At 45.9% G+C, this 12,060-nt stretch overlaps 1 non-coding gene across 1 annotated transcript; it reads right to left on the bottom strand.

Moving 5' to 3' along the window:
* Window positions 1–232: 232 nt before the first annotated feature.
* On the bottom strand, window positions 233–314 carry trnal-uag (transfer RNA leucine (anticodon UAG)). The gene has a single exon. It is a non-coding gene; the product is annotated as a tRNA-Leu (tRNA).
* Between the last annotated feature and the right edge of the window lie 11,746 nt (window positions 315–12,060).

Here is a 12,060-nt window from a genome sequence, read left to right on the forward strand (position 1 = left end):
AATGTTTTTGAGTGGAATTTGTTCCTGTGAGTAATAGTCATGATCACTTCACGTTCACAACCTTCACTAACTCGGCAGTGTTCTACACCTCCGTTGTGATATCGTTGGCCCTGTCACCAATTACAGGATTGTCCCCATGGTCACTTGTGATTTTTAGATTTTGATCTGCAAAACGTTTAGCAGTGCATTTTAACAAATTCTAGTGGAAAGGGAGAATATGTTATTCACCCGATGGCAGTGGTGGGATTCGAACCCACGCCTCCATGGAGACTGGAGCCTAAATCCAGCGCCTTAGACCGCTCGGCCACACTACCACAGTTTTTGCATTTATTACATAATGTTAATCATTGGTTGAGCAAATTAACCTTAAAGGTTTTGTCTCATTGTCTCAGCTTGCTCCTGCCCCACTGAACTCATTTCTGCATACCCTGACACTGTTTTATCCCCCCTTGTTCAATCCCTTCCCACCTATGTTCCCGACACTTCTCACGTTCAGAATTTTTTCGATGGTTTTAAGTTCCCTGGCCCCCGCCGCCTTATTTTCAACATGGACGTCCAGTCCCTGTATACCTCCATCCCCCACCAGGAAAGTCTCAAAGCTCTCCGCTTCTTATTGGATTCCAGACCTAACCAGTTCCCCTCTACCACCACTCTCCTCCGTCTAGCAGAATTGGTTCTTACTCTTAATAATTTCTCCTTTGGCTCCACCCACTTCCTCCAAACTAAAGGTGTAGCCATGAGCACCTGTATGGGTCCTAGCTATGCCTGCCTTTTTGTTGGTTTTGTGGAACAGTCCATGTTTCAAGCCTATACTGGTATCTGTCCCCCACTTTTCCTTCGCTACATCGACGACTGCATTGGCGCTGCTTCCTGCACGCATGCTGAGCTCGTTGACTTCATTAACTTTGCCTCCAACTTTCACCCGGCCCTCAAGTTTGCCTGGTCCATTTCCGACACCTCCCTCCCCTTTCTAGATCTTTCTGTCTCTATCTCTGGAGACAGCTTATCTACCGACGTCTATTATAAGCCTACTGACTCTCACAGCTATCTGGACTATTCCTCTTCTCACCCTGTCTCTTGCAAAAACGCCATCCCCTTCTCGCAATTCCTCCGTCTCCGCCGCATCTGCTCTCAGGATGAGGCCTTTCATTCCAGGACGAAGGAGATGTCCTCTTTTTTTAAAGAAGGGGCTTCCCTTCCTCCACCATCAACTCTGCTCTCAAACGCATCTCTCCTATTTCACACATATCTGCTTTCATCCCATCCTCCCGCCACCCCACTAGGGATAGGGTTCCCCTTGTCCTAATCTACCACCCCACCAGCTTCCGGATCCAACATATAATTCTCCGTAACTTCTGCCACCTCCAACGGGATCCCACCAGCCACCATCTCCACACACACACACCCGCCCCCCCCCCCGCCTTTCTGCTTTCCGCAGGGATCGCTTCCTACGCGACTCCATTGTCCATTCGTCCTCCCCCCCCCCCCCCCCACCATCCCTTCCCACCGATCTCCCTCCTGGCACTTATCCTTGTAAGCGGAACAAGTGCTACACATGCCCTTACACTTCTTCCCTCACCACCATTCAGGGCCACAGACAGTCCTTTCAGGTGAGGCAACACTTCACCTGTGAGTCGGCTGGGGTGATATACTGCATCCAGTGCTCCCCGATGTGGCCTTTTATATATTGGCGAGACCCGACGCAGACTGGGAGACCGTTTCGCTGAACACCTACGCTCTGTCCGCCAGAGAAAGTAGAATCTCCCAGTGGCCACACGTTTTAATTCCACGTCCCATTCCCATTCTGATATGTCTATCCATGGCCTCCTCTACTGTAAAGATGAAGCCACACTCAGGTTGGAGGAACAACACCTTATATTCCGTCTGGGTAGCCTCCAACCTGATGGCATGAACATTGATTTCTCTAACTTCCGTTAATGCCCCTCCTCCCCTTCTTACCCGATCCCTTATTTATTTTATTCCTTCCCCCCTTTTTTTCTCTCTCTCTCTCTCTCTGTCCCTCTCACAATCACTCCCTGCCTGCTCTCCATCTTCCTCTGGGCTCCCTTCCCCCTTTCTTTGTCCCTAGGCCTCCTGTCCCATGATCACCCCCCCCCCCAACTCTGTATCCCTTTTTTCCAAACAACTTTCCAGCTTTTAGCTTCTTCCCTCTCCCTCCTGTCTTCTCTTATCATTTCGGATCTCCCCCTCCCCCTCCCACTTTCAAATTCCTTACTAGTTCTTCTTTCAGTTAGTCCTGACGAAGGGTCTCGGCCCGAAACGTCGACTGTACCTCTTCCTAGCGATGCTGCCTGGTCTGCTGAGTTCACCAGCATTTTGTGCGTGTTGCCTGAAGGTTTTGTGTTTCCCGCCTTTGGAAACATTCTCTCACATACATAGACATAGACATAGACAGACTTTATTGATCCCGAGGGAAATTGAGTTTCGTTACAGCTGCACCAATCAAGAATAGAGCATATAGAAATACAAAAACCACAAACAATCAAACCACAATATGCAAACTATGCCAGATGGAAATAAGTCCAGGACCAGCCTATTGGCTCAGGGTGTCTGACCCTCCACGGGAGGAGCTGCAAAGTTCGATGGCACAGGCAGGAACAACCTCCCATGACGCCCAGTGTTGTATCTCGGTGGAATATGGCCGGAGTCCAACAGCAAAAAGTTCAATATCCGGGCTACAAGCACGTTCCTCGATCGTAATATGACCCGGATTGCACCATCCGTTGTTAACCAGAACAGTAAGCACCCAACTCCTAGAAGCTTACCACTCTCAGTGCACTTCCGGTCAGCCCGAACGGTCTGGAAGCCCTAGAGTAATGTGTTCGAGGCTGTGTGCGTTTCATTTTCTTTGGCCCGTCCTATATTTCTTCAGAGCTGACCAGAGATGACAGTGTGACAAACAACTGGAGGCTCCCGATTCACATGCACCACGCTAATTTTCACGAATATTCCCAGTTTCGACGTCTGTTTGCGGCTGTAAGCGCACATTTCCGGCGGATGCGTGAAAGTGAACTCACCATCCTATCGGCTGATGTTGCCACGTTCAGCGACGCTTTCACGCATACACCAGGATGTCCATGAAGTGTCCTCTCGACCTTCCACATCCAGATTCCGCAGCGTAGCGCTGCAAATTCAAAGCACTCGCGCTGGCAACGATTCTGCCAAATCTCTTCTGGATCTTCTGCAGGACGTCGATCAACACTTTAAAGTGAGCGAACGGATATATGCACGTTTGTGCATATTGCATATTAGCTGAAATAGTTTTTATATAAAATCTTTGGAAGGTAATAACCTTTATTCACCTTTGTTCTCTATGCAATCAGCTGAAGGTGAACCACACCAGAAACTTTCCCTTGGCACTCTCCTGCAGATTGCCCTCTGGGTTCCAGGTATTAACTTAAAGAAGTAAAAACATTATCATTTGCAAACAGGGGTTTAGATATCAGGTAAAGTAGGCACTTGCATATTGTGAGGCTACAGATTCCGGGCAGGAAAAGCGAGAACACGAGGAATTCTGCAGATGCTGGAAATTCAAGCAACACACATCAAAGTTGCTGGTGAACGCAGCAGGCCAGGCAGCATCTCTAGGAAGAGGTACAGTCGACGTTTCGTGCCGAGACCCTTCGTCACGGCTAACTGAGAGAAGAGTTAGTAAGAGATTTAAAAGTGGGAAGGGGAGGGGGAGATCCGAAATGATAGGAGAAGACAGGAGTGGGGAGGGATGGAGCCAAGAGCTGGACAGGTGATTGGCAAAAGGGATATGAGAGGATCATGGGACAGGAGGCCCAGGGAGAAAGAAAAGTGGGGGGGGGGACCCAGAGGATGAGAAAGGGGTATAGTGAGAGGGACAGAGGGAGAAAAAGGAAAGAGAGAGAGAAAGAGCGTGTGTATATAAATAAATAACGGATGGGGTACGAGGGGGAGGTGGGGCATTAGTGGAAGTTAGAGAAGTCGATGTTCATGCCATCAGGTTGGAGGCTACCCAGACGGAATATAAGGTGTTGTTCCTCCAACCCGAGTGTGGCTTCATCTTTACAGTAGAGGAGGCCGTGGATAGACATATCAGAATGGGAATGGGACGTGGAATTAAAATGTGTGGCCACTGGGAGATCCTGCTTTCTCTGGCAGACAGAGCGTAGGTGTTCAGCAAAACGATCTCCCGGTCTGCGTCGGGTCTCGCCAATATATAGAAGGCGAGATATATAAAATGGCGCTACTCCTTGAACTGCAGAATACAACCTTGCAGATAGATCATTTTTCTGAGCACGGGTATTGAGTACAGTGAACAGGATGCAAAGGGCTTTTAGTTGCGGCATTAACCGAATGGAAGAAATTAAGCAAATTGAACACAACGAAAAATATCAAATATGTACCCGCACACGAACATTTGTGCCCATTAGTAAGACTGACGAGCACCCAAGCGCTCAGCCTCTCGGTGAGATTATAGGTATTCAGACTGCCTACTTAACTCCACATTCCGCCAACCCCATTAACTTGTTAGCACCTATCTAATGAAAGTTTACTTTCCCGTCTGTAAAATAATCAAAGTCTGAGTTCTTGCTTAATTTTCCGGAAAGAATTCCACGAACGGCGAAGCTTTGAAACAATTTTCTATCCGCGTTAAGTGAAAGATTTGATTATTTCAAACCCTGGGCTGGATTTCCAGATTCCACTCTGATTGTAACCTGGTTTATGGTTATTGTTTATCTGGTGGTACTGGAATCCACAACATTTCAGTTACTTGATCACACATCAGCAGAGGTCTAACAAACTACCCGCTGAACTGCAGACCCCACAGTCAGCGTCTCTGCTGCATACGGATAAAGTTACAATGCAGAAAACCGAAATTTGTCAAATGCAGCCCTCGTAAAAAAAGTACTTTCCTCTCTTTTCTACTACGTAATTCATTTAATTTTTTTACATATTATTGTAACATTATTCTATTATTATAATATTATTGTATTATTGTAATCAATAAAGTATGACTATGACTAACATAGTTTTTATTATTATGTATTCCAAAGTACTGCTGCTGCAAAACAGCAAATTTCACGACACAAGCCAGTGATTTTAAACCAGATTCTGAATCTTTCGTCTTTTGCCAATAAAAACAATCCCACACGTCTCATCCCATCACATCACTGCATTCCTCCATAACGTTTTAAAAACAGTTCGATGGCACGGCGTTCTGAAGAAGCTCCGAGCTCGGAGAGACTGCGCGCGCTTCTTCAGAATTTGGGAATCCGCAACGCATCGCTCCTTACAATCTGCTTTCTTTTCTCGTGTAACTCCAGTTCCGGTTTCTGCATGGAAGAACCTTTTTCGAATCGTTAGCTTCAGCTCGCATCCTGATACAACAATCATCAGTGAAAGGACGGAAAGGAAAAGACGGAAAATAATAAACACAAGAGATTGTGCAATTATGACAGATGGCAATTATGGATAGGTGTATAAAATGTAACATGTGGTATAGGCAGGGATCGGTGCTTAGATCCCTCTCGCTGGAATTGTATATAAACTTTGGATGGGAATGTACATGGTATGGTGAGCAACTTTATGTATGGGTCTAAGTTAATGGAATCGTGCATACAGGACAAATTTCTCTGATGATACGGGGGGTGGGGGGGCGGGGGCCGGGGCAGCTGGAATGTCTGCAGGTACAATTGCATCCACGCAAATATGAGTATGAATTTGGGATACTGACGCCATTAGGGCACGTAGAGAAGACTACAAGGACTTTAGGAGCATTGGTCCATGAGAGAGGCGACACAGCTGGATAGAGTATTTCAGACGTTTAGCTTGCTTTCCTTCTAAGGATGAGAGCCATGATGCAATTGCACACAATATCCATTGAAGTATTGTGTACTGCGCTGATCGCCAAATGACTGAAAGGATGTGGTGCAATTGACAGAGTGCAGAAGAGGGGACGTGTATTGATCGAGTATTTTCAGGGTTACAATTCATTCTTGTTTTTTTATGACTCCAGGTGAGAGATGATGTCATTGGCTCAACTAAACACAAGACAGAAAAACTACTTAATGGAAATTCTCTATTTATATGCCAATGTTCTTTTATTGATTTTGGGAAAATTTACAGAGCAGACCAAGTTCCACAGAAAGTAGTCAATGTTGTATGACCTTGTTAATATAAAATCAGTTTTCCTTATCCCATGTGACATCCAAAGGCCTGTATACCAGAAATTGCAGATAATAAATGTTAATTAACTATGTCCACCAGCGTGGAGATCGTCATATATTATTCATAGCAAGGATTATTTCAGAGAGCCACATATCTTGAGCTGCCTGTACTAGAGGTACCAGAGAAGAACAGACCCTCCTAGGGAGCGTCTATCTGGAGGGTAGGTGGACCTGAGTGACGGAATACACATCAGAGACCCTAGGGTGTCAGGACACCTAAAGTGCATTTTACACCATGGCTGAAGCAGGACAGGCGCCCTCGGTGTCCATCACGTACCCATGAAAAGATACTTACTCCACCCAGACCAGGAGTTACACTGATGTGAGTACAGCTGATAGACTACAGTGATACCATTTAGTTATGAAAGAGGCCCTTCGATGCAATGTCCATGCCATGTATCCAGTACCATTCTGAACGAATTCCCTTTCCAACACCACCTCGCTCATCACATACTGTATAGCTTTCTACTCAAGTCGCTGTCCAGATATTTTGGCAATCCTGTGACATTGCCGTCCTCAATCTCCTTCTCAGACAACGATCCCAGTTTCATAACCAATCGCTGGATAAGCATAATCTTCGTATTCTGCGTGCCCCTTTTATTCTGCACTGTGTATCTATGACCCCTGTGCTTAACTTGTATTAGCTGGAGATGGAAGAATGAGGGGCGATCTTACTGAATGGAACAAGATCCTAAGGGGGCATAACGGGACAGATGATGACATAATTCGATTGTCCCCCATTACTACCGCTCCAGCATCATCCGATCCACTCCTACTTTCCCTTTACACTGTATGCATCTGAAGAAACTTTTGGTATCCTCTTTGATATTATTGGCTAGCTTACTTTGGTATTCCATCTTTACCTTCTTAGTGAATTTTTAGTTGCCTTCTGTTGGTTTTTAAAAGCTTCCCAACCCAATTTCCCATAATTTTTGCTCTATTTTATGACCTCTCTTTGGTTTTCATGTTGGCTTTGACTTCTCTTGTTAGCTACAGTTGTGTCATCTTTCCTTTGAATATTTCTTCCTCTTTCTGATGTATATATCCTGTGCCATCCGAATTTCTTCCAGAAATTCCAGGCTTTGCTGCTCTGCGGTCATCCTTGCCAGAGTTTTTTTTTTCCAATCAGCTCTGACCAACTCTTCCATCATACCTCTGTAATTCCTTTTACTCCATTGTAATACTGATACTAGGCCGACTACATCAACCGGCTGCATCATCTACTACTGAATGACACAATGACCAATTGTCACCTGGACAGTGATCCAACAGTGAAACAGATGAGGCACATAAACATAACTTTGAAGAACTTGCAAGACTTACAACAGATCACAAGAGAAGAACGGTGGAGAATGAGAGCAGGTGAATCAGACGTTGCTCAATTCTATGGACTATTGAAAATACACAAAGAGGACATGCCACTACAACCAATTGTGTCACTCCCAGGCACGCCTATGTACAACTTACCAAAGGAATTGTGAAGACAGCTGGAACATCTGGTCGCTAGATCCAAATACTCGATCAACAACGTGCAACAATTCCTGGAAAAAACTCAAGAGTATACGAATGGAGGATGAGATAATGTCACATCTCTGTATATGTCGGTCAATTTGAAAATTGCACAAGAGACCATTGCAGAACTTTTGAGTAGAGAACAATCAATAAGCAGGGACACTCACGAAAGAAGGCACCTGTGAAATTCTCAATCTGTGCTGATCAACCTACTTCACGTTTGATGGAGGAATTTACGAACAGAGGAACAGATGAAAGGTGCACCAATGAGATCTCCTTTCTCTGACCTAGTTGTGGAAGTTGTAATATAGAAATTAGAAAATACAATTATACTAGAAATCAAACCCAAACTCTGGCTGCTCTATATGGACGACACCTTTGTGATTATCAAGGAAAATGACATACAAAGAACACATCAACGGCTAAATAATGTATTTAATGACATCAAATCACAATGGAAATTGAAAAGGAAAGCCAGCTCACATTATTGGATGTTTTTAATCAAGAGAACTACCGCTGGTCAGTTACAGATATCGGTCCACAGGAAAGCATCACATGCCGATCAAATTCTGAACTTCAATAGCAATCACCCGAAATGTCACAAATGAAGATGTATGAAGACCTTATTCAAGAGTATTGAGTCCCATTGCAACACCACAGACACTAAACTGGAAGAAGAAAAGTGTCTCTTCAGCAGAACGGATATCAAGAAGATTCATCCGGAGGTACCTCAAGGTCAGAAAACCAAATATACAAAGTTCACAGATGACGGGTAAGCCTTTACTATCATGGTCCGGATCGGGGTCCCTTTAAATTTACCTTGTTTATGTTACGATCCGGACCGTTGATTCCCTGTTTTCCCGTGTCCCTCGACTTTCGTGATTAGAGGCAATTAACGCTCGGCTGAACCGGTAGTTTATAGTCTCCGACTTTCAGCCGTTCGGTGTGGGAGTGTGTGTAAAGTTGTGGTGTGCTAATGTTATCTGGCAGGAGCAAGCCTTGTCTTCGCCCGAAGTGAGTGCCGGTAATTCGCCTTTTCCTCACCGGAGCAACCCTGTCCAGTTACCTCGCGAAGTGAGCCTGCAAAGTTTATTGATCAAGGTGGGTCCGTCAGTTAACCCGCCGGAGAGAATCAAGAGCTGCTGTCTACTGTTCTCGGGCCGAGTTGAGAGCTCGCCACTACCTGGAGGTTCCATGTCAAGTCCTGGCCCTGACGGTGTTCACGTACCATGTCGAGTCCCTGCCCTGGTGGCTTCCCAGTTCTGAATCATATCCTGGCCCTGGTGGTCTGTGATTCCTGTCCTACCCCCTTGTCTGAAACCCTTCTCTGCCCCTCTCACCTCTAGCCCTCGTCTGTAGCCTCTGCCTGCACTTTGGTCTAGTTCCATCACGGGAGCTAGATAGGTACTGTCTGGTGTCCATTTGTGTTGGTCTTGTCTTGTCCTTGCCTCTGTGGGGGTAAGTCATGCTGTCTTGCTGTTGCTCTGTGGAGGGTAATGAATCCTGGCCCTATGTCCTCTGCCCAAGGAGGGGTCCTGGCCCTATGTCCTCTGCCCAAGGAGGGGTCCTGGCCTTATGATGTCCTGTGTATGTGTCTAAGGTTCCATGCTCCTGCTCCCCTTGACTGAGGCTCTGTTCCCATGTTCCTCTTCTCCCTATCCCATGTCATGTCCATGCCTGGTTCTGGGGTCTGAGCCTTAGGCAAGACCCAGGTACTGGGTCCTTGCCCAGTCTCGGGCTCTGAGTCCATACCCTAGCCTCTTCATGTCTCCTCTAGTTCTGGGAGCCAATTCTGAGTCCAAGCCAGACCCTTGGTCCCAGCCTAGCTGTTGTCCTGAGTCCTTATCCTGTTGCTATTCATAATTCTGTCTTGCTCTCCTGGTATCGTACAATAAACTAAACCTAAGTAACCTCACAAGATGTCTTGCATTTGGGTCCACCCTTGCTCCCAATCCCCCACCATTGTGACATTTACTTCATCCACCAGGCTGTTGACAATGTGAAGCGGGGCTCCATAAAGCTGGGAGAGAAGATGTACTAATTGCAGAGCAGTGTAAGATGGTTATGGTAAAAATGTGCTTTCATTGAAATCTACTCACCATTGTCACTGGGGTTTCAGGGCCCACAGTATTACTGTGTCGCCTGTTGATGTGTATGCTAACTGAAACTAGGGTTAGAGATTTAGCATTCAAAATCTTGATTTCACTGGTTTTGGACTGGAAGTCTGATTTAGACTGAGTTGGACTTGGATTGCCAGCCTGGTATAGTGAATTTTATGTAGAATTGGATTTGTCAGTCTGGATTTCTCATTTAGCACTAATTATCTGAAGCTGTGTCCTAGTAAGTTAGAACTGAGACAAGAGATACAGCTGCTGGTATCCACTGGAAGATCTCTGGGTGAGGTGACATCTGTGGAGGCAGAAGTTGTTGCGTTCAGGTGGAGACCCTGCCTCAGGGTAACTAATGACGTGGAGCTGGCTGGAGAATGTTGATCCCTGTGGCCTGATGACTTTGGTTGGGTCAGTCTGCCAGTGGTGATATAGGGCTGACCATGCTGCACTTGGTTAGGTGGTGTGGGAGAGCATGGCTGAACTGCGATTCGTCTGGTGGAAGGGAAGTGGGGAGCTATCCAGGCTGCAATTGGTCCAGTGGGGTGGTGGGAGTGGCCAGGATGCAATTGGTCACGTGGGAGGGGTGTGTCAGGATGCAATTGGTTTGAGGGTGGCTGGTCACAGCACTTGGTCAAGGATGGGGCATTGCAAAGGTGCAATTGGTTTAGGAAGCAGCACTATGATTAATCTGGTTGGGGTGCTAGCTGGGCTGCCATTGGACTGGCAGTGGGTCTTGCCTGGTTTGGATTGGTCTGGGCATGATCCAGCAGAGATGAGACTGGCTCAGGATGGGTGTCTGCCCTGTGGTGACTGGTCTGAGGATGGTCCCATCCAGGCTGTAATTGGTGTGGGGTTGGTCCCAGCCCAGGTTATGCTTGCTGTGGGGATGATCCTACTGGGCTGTGACTGGTGTGGGGATAAGCTGTCAACCATAGCTGACGAGACCCATCTGCCTGAAGCGGCTGGTTTTAAGCCACCAGTAACCTGCCTTTGCCTCTTCTCCTGTCAGTGGAAATGGTTCTGCTGGGCTTAGTAGCTAAACCACATGTGAAGATCAGGAGCTGGACTTGGTTGTCAGAGGCTATTTGAGGTGCATGCCATTGGGAAGATTTAATAGGTTGTCGGAGCTTGTCCCCATTACCATCCCTGGCTATAACAACCTTAAGCAGGTATAGGCAAGTAGGAACAAATGAGGTGCTTATGGAGTACAAGAAATACAAGAGAATGCTTAAGAAGGAAATCAGAAAGACTGAAAGAAGGCACGAGGTTGCTCTAGCAGGCAAGGTGAAGGGGAATCCTAAGGGATTCTACAGCTACGTTAAGAGCAAAAGGATTGCAAGGACCAAAATTTGTCCTCTGTAAAACCACAATAGTAATCCATGTGTGGAGCCAAAACATGTGGGGGAGATCTGAAATGTATACTTTGCATCTGTATTTACTCAGGTGACATATTCTGAGCCTGTAGAAGTGAAGCAAAGCTGCATCAACTTCATGGACCCTGTACAGATTACACAAGTGTTTGTTACCCTGAGACATATCAGGATGGGTAAATCCCCTGGGGCCTGAAAAGCTCTTCCCTCGGACCCTTCGGGATGCAAGTGCAACAATTGCTGGGGCCTTAGAGATACTTAAATCATCCTTAGTGACAGGTGAGGTGCCGGAGAATTGTAGGATAGCCAATGTTGTTCCATTGTTTAAACAGAAACCAGGAAATTATAAGCTGGTGAGTTTGACATTACTTGTGGGAAAGTTATTGGAAGGTACTCTCAGGGACCAGATATATAAGTATTCGGATAGACATGGACTGATTAAGGATAGTCAGCATGGCTTCATGCATGGTAGGTCATGTCAAACCAATTTTAGTTTTTTGAGAAAGTTACCAGGAAAGTGGATGAAGACAATGCAGTGGATGTTGTCTACATGGAGTTTAAGGCGTTTGACATGGTCCTGCATGTGAGGTGGGTCAAGAAGGTTCAGTCACTCATAGTAAATTGGATTAGACATTGGCTTTGTGGGAGAAGCCAGAGAGTGGTAGTAGAGGGTTGCCTCTGACTGGAGGCCTGTGACTAGTAATGTGCCAGAGGTGTCAGTGCTAGGTTCTTTGTTGTTTGTCATCTACTGTATATTTCTGTTTTTCCATGATTATTAATCTATTATACTGTATGTAAACTTATTTACTTTTTAATTATCTTTTATTTTAATTTTTTTATCTTAATATT

The sequence above is a fragment of the Mobula birostris genome, chromosome 2 (genome assembly GCF_030028105.1).
Source record: "Mobula birostris isolate sMobBir1 chromosome 2, sMobBir1.hap1, whole genome shotgun sequence".
Taxonomy (NCBI): domain Eukaryota; kingdom Metazoa; phylum Chordata; class Chondrichthyes; order Myliobatiformes; family Myliobatidae; genus Mobula; species Mobula birostris.